The sequence below is a fragment of the Morone saxatilis genome, unplaced genomic scaffold (genome assembly GCF_004916995.1).
Source record: "Morone saxatilis isolate NCDOM2014 unplaced genomic scaffold, NCSU_SB_2.0 Contig20, whole genome shotgun sequence".
Taxonomy (NCBI): Eukaryota; Metazoa; Chordata; class Actinopteri; family Moronidae; genus Morone; species Morone saxatilis.
In genome coordinates, this window is record NW_023339763.1 from 4,720,454 (window position 1) to 4,728,731 (window position 8,278).

Consider the following 8,278-nt stretch of genomic DNA (forward strand, 5'->3'; position numbering starts at 1 on the left):
TTAGAACTAATAGCCGTAACATAAAGCATAACATTACCCTGGAGACTCTTGTGTTTCTGTGTTGAGAAACTTTAGAAAGAAGTAACACGGTCTTACTCTTATTAATAATAAGAAAAGTTAAATTCATGAGCAATAAAACACACTCTAAGTTATTTCTCTACACACAGGGGTTTCGTTGCTGCAGCCATACTTGGTTAGTTAGCTCATAGTGGCAAATTTTACCTAATGTTAGCAAACTTAAGGTAGGTATTGCTATGTAACACATTTCTGAGATAGTCTGAAGACTTCTTGACTCGTCTCTGCCATGGTTTACTGTTTACTGTACTGCTGTTCTGCAAAGGTTTCTTGCTTTAAGAACATCATCAAAAGGAAACTTTTGAATGAGAATTTAAAGTTGGAAAAAAAAATCTGTTGTCTTGTGAGCCATCTGCTTACAGTTTTTCCAGTGAATTTCCAGGGTTTCCATTCAGGATGGAAATGTTCCTTGTAAGGCTTTGCATGACACCATCTTATGGTATCAAGCAGCATCACAAATGCAATGTACATTTACTGTACATTTAAATGTAAATTAGGCCACCATACAATGATATGCATATTAAAGAAGGAAACACCAAACTACATGTTCATTTACATCTAAATCACACCATGCAGGAAGAAAATTAATTCCACTGAAGAAACATGAATCCAGAGATGAAACCCTTTAAAATATAATAATGTGGAATTATTGTATTACACATTTGTAGATTTATTTCTCAATATTTTCATGCATTTTATTGATTCCTCTAGTTTATAAAATCAGATTTGGTGGTCTATATAGCGCAGGTAAAACACAGTATGAGTGTGACAGCATCTTATCAGTGTGCACTCAAGCAGGCTGTGTGCTCTGCAGGCTGCAGCTTTAATGTACATGAGTGTCCTGTAGTGCAATAACATACAGGAACATTACCAGTGGAGCTGAGTAGAGATATATTGAGTCTATTCCAACCCTTTATGGAGTCATGATGTAAATGTAAAATGTTTTCCATTTTCTTGAGGACATCCCTGTAAACCTGTAGACAGTGGACTAATGCATGTACGCTATTGGCAGTGTTTGTGGGCTGTACAGAGCTGAATGGCCTTAGTTAAACTCTAACCTTGCTGGCTGCTGTCTCGCTCTGGCTCCAGAGTCCCCAGGAGAGACATGATGGGACCATTTTCCACTAAGATTCACACACAGATAGATCTGGCTAATGATGCATTCTCGCTGCACACACTCAAAACATCACCTGGCACCACACCAGCGTCTATAGTCTAAAATTACTAAAGGAAAAACAAGTGACTGGAGACATCCTTGTGTATGCCAAAAACCTTTTTGTTTCTTGTGTTTTAGAGAACTTCTTCATTAATCATGTCAAAGTCTCAAGGAAACAGCATTTCACTTGCTTCCATAAATCAACATATTTCCAGTTAAAACAGGACATTGGGGTTGGAACGTATCGGAAGTGATTGTTCAGAAATCCAAAATGATTGCCCAAACTGTCGGGTTTTCACCCATAATTTACTACCACTTCCCTCCCTTTGAACGTTTATTTAAGTGCATTTTATTTACTAGAACACGGTGAAGCTACTTATTCACATACTTTACGCTGATCATCAACATCTTAATTTATGTTCCTTACATTTGTCTGCCAACAACCAAAACTGAAAAAAAAGAAATTCTATAAGACGACAGAACAATGTCACCTTATAAACCTGCTCAGTGGGTTTTTAAAGAAAAACTTGCTTTTCATTAAGCAGATTCAGGCAGTAGCCCAGAGACCATTTTCACAGCTGGAAAGCAGAACTTGCACTCTATTATAATGTTGTTCCCATTTCTGTTTTAAAGTCAAAATAATGGCAAAGTTTTCACCCAGTGAACATTTTTGTCACTAGAGGCCATTATAATGAATTGTCAACTGTAAGCTTATGGTTTTACTCAAGAGTAATAATACATATTTTACTTAATGTAACTGTAATCTTTTCTTTTTTAACTGCTACATTTTTGTTTGTTTTTATTATTACCCAACATATGAACTCGGTTACATGTAAATCTGTAAACCCAAGCACGATGGTGAAACCTGGTAAAGCTTCCTTTCTAGAAATCGCATTTAACAGCGTTAGCCTCACTGAACTCTGCATGCCGTAGACTCTTTGTCTTCTCAAGGCGTGAAAAAAGTGCAAAATACAATCTGTCATTAACTCTGTCCACAGTATGAAAAGGTTAGACATAACCGGAGCTTAGACCAACCTACAGAAACTGCGGTTAGGTAAATGTCTGAATGCTGTTAGCCCTGACTTTGAGCGTTTTCACACTTCCCATTCAGTCCCACAAACACCAATCCTCAAACCCCAACACTCAACCGTAAGGGGAGGAAAATCCCTTTTTAAAACCCCCCCCCCCCCGGGCTCCCAACAAGCCAAAATAGCTCCAACGGACACACAATGCAGGAATGTTATTCACCCCTGCTAGACCTTTCAGGACCTTTCAAAACAAAGTGTGGGTCAGCAGTAATTGTGCCCAGTGCCCAGCAGCACCCAGGGAGCCAGGATCCTGTTTACACCTTTGCCAACACCAACCCCCAACCCCTGTGACAATTTCTTGTAACTCCACCTGGACCTGGGATCTGTTTCGAAGAAGCTGCTGAGTGTTTTTTTTTAAAGCAAAGCGAGGAGTTTTCCAGTTTTGGAGGATCAGTCAGTCAGGAAAGAATTCTTCTGAACAGGATTGTTAAGGTGATGTTATGGGATGTTTTTCAGGGTGATGTCTGGCATTTAACAGGAGCAGGGATGTAGCTTCTGCTTCCCATTGTTGTTACAATGTGGCCTGCAGCAGAGTTAGAGTTGTATCAGAGGTCTTGCGGTTGGACCTGACTGACAGACAGACAAGAACAGAATACCAAATTTATTATACTTAAACTGTTATTGAATGTTACCACTCCTCACTTTTTGTTCTGGTCACACAGAGGACAGCTCTAATAACCTGTTAAACTTGTAGAAATGAGGTTTCTTTTAAAGACTCTGTTACCCATGATCTGTCATTTTAATAAAGTAGGCTATACTCTCAGACTGGTGATGTGTTCACAGTTTGTCTTAACATAAGTGGGGGAGGTAAACATGGCAACATTACAGATTATTTTCTCCCCTCTAAGTAGATTCAACAGTTTTATAGACCAGATCTTGAAGATAAGCTTCAGTGCCACCAGAGTTTTAAATGGCAGAAGTGTAAAAAACAAATATCACTAAACTCATAGTCCCTAAAAAACTTCATAAATCTTGAATACTTAAAGTCAAGCTCTTGAAAAATAAGAGTTCAAGAAAGGGAAGAAGGATCAAGAAAGGGTGGTCCACCAGCCACATGCAGTCACAAATCCGCATTTCTGATACACAGTCTGTTTCAGACAGTTTGAAAGTGATTGCGTTTTTGTTTCTATCAGACTAAAGATGTCGTTAAAGAGACGACTGCTGTCCATGTTGTTGTGCTGTGTTTACTGCATGGCCTCACTCTTCTGCCTCCACCCAAACCGCAACAACTGCTTCTCCATCGGAGCTCGGTGAGTCTGTGTGTGTCAGTGTGTTAAACATGTACAAATGTTTGTGATAAGAACTGTTGTGTTACAATGACTGACTTTCTAGACATGTGTATCCCCTCATGTTGCCCCACATGCTCTATTAAAAGTTGCACCTACAAAGAATGGTCAGCTGAATGTTTATTTAGAGGTTATTGTTTTCATATTTTGAACATTTTAGTCTAGTTTTTAGATAAAACTCATGTTCCTCGAAAGAAAGACATTTCTTAATCTGCATTTCCAAATGTTCTCTGGGATTTCCTTTTTTGGCCATGAATTTGTATTTGGAATGGGTATGTAGAATGTTAATAACCATTATACCCAGATTATTAAAAAAACAAGATATTAAATTCCAATATTGTTGATATATCTCTGTAAATATAATCTAATGATGTGAACTAGCATTCCCAACCTTTGACCTTTGACTTGAGAAATAAGAAAAGAAAAGGCAGAGGTGACAAAATAAGACTGCATCTGGGGTTTGGGCATGCCAGCTTATGATAAAAACAGTTGAATATGAGCATATTTTTTCACATTGTGGACCTTTCTCACAGCAGACATTTAGGCTTGTTAAACACAGGGTCCATCCAGGAGTTCCAGTGCCAGGACCCCTGTGTTGTGCATGCTGGCCCACTCATATGTAGGCCTTATTCTTTTTCCCTCTCTTCCCTTAAGTCACTCTTTATTCCTACATTGCTTTCTCAATTTATCTTTCCATCCACTTGTCTGTCCATTCCTCACTCTCCTTAATTGTTCATCCTTCTCTTAGGAATCTGGTGTCAGTCGTCCAGCAGCTTTACCAGCGTGTCATTCGACTGCTGCGCACCACTCTCTGATCCACAACCCTTCCTGTGTTTAAACCAATCACTCCGGACCTGTATTGCCACTGTGGCAGATGTGGCTGTTTTCGAACATGCCCTCCGGTAGTGCATCGCCAACTAAAAAGAAGAAAAAGAAGAAAGAGGAATGGTGTCACTCCACTCTTGGACTGTGAAGTTTCCACCAATTGCCCTGCTGTGTTCACCACTGCATTACTCTGACTGTAGATGAGGAGGCGACAAGCATGTGAAAATTTTATTATTTTTACTCAAGTAGATTGTGGGTATCTGCTGTGTGAGATGTGAGTGAGGTGGGAAAGACAGTTGTGTTTTAAATGCATTTTGAGGGTTCAGTGCAAGAGTGAAGGCTCAAGAAACAGGCTTGTAACCATGAGGTTGCTGGTTGAAATTCATGGCAGTATTTTTGTAATATATGAAGGTTCAAAATGCAAAATCTTCCCTTCATTAACAGCTGCCACAAAGCTGACCCTGAGCAAGGCAGAAAGCTTTCAGTGTGGCTGCACTGTAAAGGGAAGCAGCACCTGTGGTCTGAGTGTGAGAGTTGTTCAGAAAGAAGCTTGTAACAGACATATTAGATGTCTTCATGGGTCCAAAACGTGGGAAAACTTTCTCAGACTTATCATGTCATAAATTAATTTTTTAAGGAAAGATTTGAAAAAGAGGCTGGATCTAAAAAGTGCCCGAGGATAATCAGATCCAATATAGAATGTGGTTAACCCAAATAGACCCAAACAAGAGACAGAGGATTAGCACTGGCAGCAGTAGGAAGCAGGAGTAAAAAAGAGTAGTATTTTTCCTGGACACACCATGTGATCAGAGTGGATAGCAAAGCCTCTTGGATCCATCAGGTAACAGACACATTGATACACAGACCTGAGACCTCACCAGCGGGCCCTCTTGTACCCAATCTGACAGAATATATTGGACCCAGCTTGAGTAGGAAGAGGACCTGTGAAGACCTCTACTTAAGTACACGTATTCCACATCAACACTTGCCTTGTGCCCTTGCAAGTACATGACACTGTCCAAACATGTGTTTTTACCTCCCTGTGGAGCTGAAAGAGCTCTATGAGGATAATACAGCAAGAGACACGTCAAATTCCACCACAGGGAAAGAGAAACCACACACATCAGATGAGACACATTTGCCTTGTTGTTGCTATAATGCCCTTAACTATGTGAGAGAAACTACAGCTCATAGTTACATAATAAGAATCTAAGGTGTCATATTTCTGAAGGCAACTGTGCTAATGTATCTTTGCATAACTAGAAGCATCCTCAATTGTTTTTGTATGTAGGGCTTTAAAATTATTTTAGGCCAAAATGCTACATATATGACATACACAGGCTGCAGCTGAAAGGTTGATTTTTGACATTGCAGATGATATATAATAATAGTACACTGAAGGGGGAGATTGGGAAACCTCAAACATCTAGTAGCAGAGAGGCAATAGCTTATGTTATTAAAACAGTACTCTATATAGAATCAGTTTTACTGCTATGTAGTTGGCTGGGTGACAAGTCCTCACATGACACATGTCACTGCATATGCGCTGATCGGGGAGCTCAACAGCAGGATGAAGACACATCTGCAGCACTTTAATTGTTGGTTGTCCCAAATAATCAAAAAAAACAAACAAAAAAAAACAAATTTTCTCACTTACTTACAGTGGTAGCATGCAGATACTGTTGTTTTGGTCAATGCAGGTTTTCATTTTGTGAGATTTGTGTCTCTATGCCAGTACAATAGAGGTGAATGGACTTTAGTTTGTGGTGCTAACAGCGAAAAAAACCTACACAGAAGAATTCCACAGCAAAATGTATTTCCAATATCCCTGTTACTCTGGATAATTCACAGAACACAACGGTTTTCGTAGGGACTATTATTCCGTAGAAAATAGTTTCAACGAAAACAGAACTCACAGTGAGATCGCTTGTCAGGAAAACCGAAACATGGGTCATGTTTAGTAATTGAACAGGAAATGGTGATGTTTTGTTTTTCTAGGGACAGATCAAAATGGATGGATGGTGCAATAAAAATCAACATGTTTAGTCTTTTCAGGCTAAAAGCTGCTGGTCTGAATTTGAATCGAATTGTGTTTGTAAAATGTGTGAATGAGTAAAGTCTGATTCACACTTAGGGAAACAACCACAAAGAAATATTTAAATCTGTGATGCATTTAAAAAGAGAAAAAGAGAAAACACATTTACAAATCAAAGTTGTAAAAAAGAAGGGATATGATAACTCACTGGTTATTTGTTTGTAATAGAACTGATAGCTGAAGACATATCATTTAAAATACTTGGGCAACAAGTTATGTGAATGTGCTATAATATTAACTGCTGCCTAAAGAGATGATCTACTTTTGCATGGCTCTGGGTGTCAGTGTTGCTGTGGTGACAACTTTTTCACACTTTTGTATAGACTGAGTGAATGTGTAACACTCCCAGCATTAGCTGCTCCACCCTGGAGGGTTTGATAAAAAATAAAAAAAGAAGAGAGAGAAGTTTGCTTGCATAAAACCTCCTTAGCTGTTAAAAAGTGGTGAATAAAAACTGGGCTATGACAGTTGTCTATTGAGGTGACATGACTTTAATGTCCTGTTCTCTCACTGCAGTCAGTCCCTAAACATAATAGGACATACAGCAGGTGTGTTGCAATGGGATACCTTCAATGACTTAATATCATTATTTAAATATAACAAATACACTCCAATAAAACAAAACAAATTTTCTTAAAAAGCATGTGTCATTGGCTTATTTATGTATAATAGTGTGTGCGTGTATATAGTGTATTAATTAAATATTTATTGAGCTCTTATGAGAGCAGTCCTAGATTGCATTGCTTATAGATACAGCAGAAAACAACTTGTTGAAGTTTAGTCTCTCCGAAATTGTAGCAGAGCATTTAAAACACCACCAGTATCTGCAATGTTAATAGAAATGGGGGAAATGCCTCTATGAATCCTGCAAAGGCCATTTTACAGGACTGACCCCAAGTCTTTTCAGTTTTGAGTGGAAAGGGAATGCTAAGGTGGGCTAAAAGAGAGAAAAAGAGAAACTTCTGGTACCAAAGTGGACAACAGTACAAAACTATATCCAGACAAAACTAAATCCAGACACAGGTGCAGCATTCTTCGCCCCTCTTTGTGAGGTAGCAGTAAAAACAGAGAGAATCAGACCATCTTGCAGTGTACACAGCTAAATTACCTAGAATATTGTTTGAATTGAGGGTGGAAGAATATAACCAACCAAGTGTTGTAATTGCTTAATAGCTTGTCAGAGCTTTCAAGCATTAAGTCATAAAAACAATCCTGCAGGCAGGATATTGTGTATTACATTTCTGCTACACAGGCTACATTATAGGGGATTGGATACCTCGTTCATTTTAGTAAAGCAGAGGTTAAAACTATTATTAAGAATTATATGGACAGAATCTTGCAGGAATACTTGGACTTGAGTGCCACAGGAAGACATCTTTCCAGTATTCAAAAACATGTAGATGTTGGTGGAATACGAAGTGGGAGGAGATGGTCATTACTCGTCTAAGAATAAGGCATGCAGGATTAAATCAAATGCACTGTTACTGGACTATACACACACACTATAACTGGAAACTGTCATAAATCTACTAAAAGATGGAAACAAATATGACGAAGAAATAAGGGAATTAATAGTAAATTTAAATTATATAAATCACAATATTACATTGGGGAATATCCCAGGAAAAACGTAATGGAATATACGCAATCTTCAAATTAATTACTTAAGAGTAAGATGAGGGTGAGTAGGACACTGGTAGACAACTTTGTAGAGTGGTCCGAACAGAATCACCTGAGGCTGAATTTCAACAAG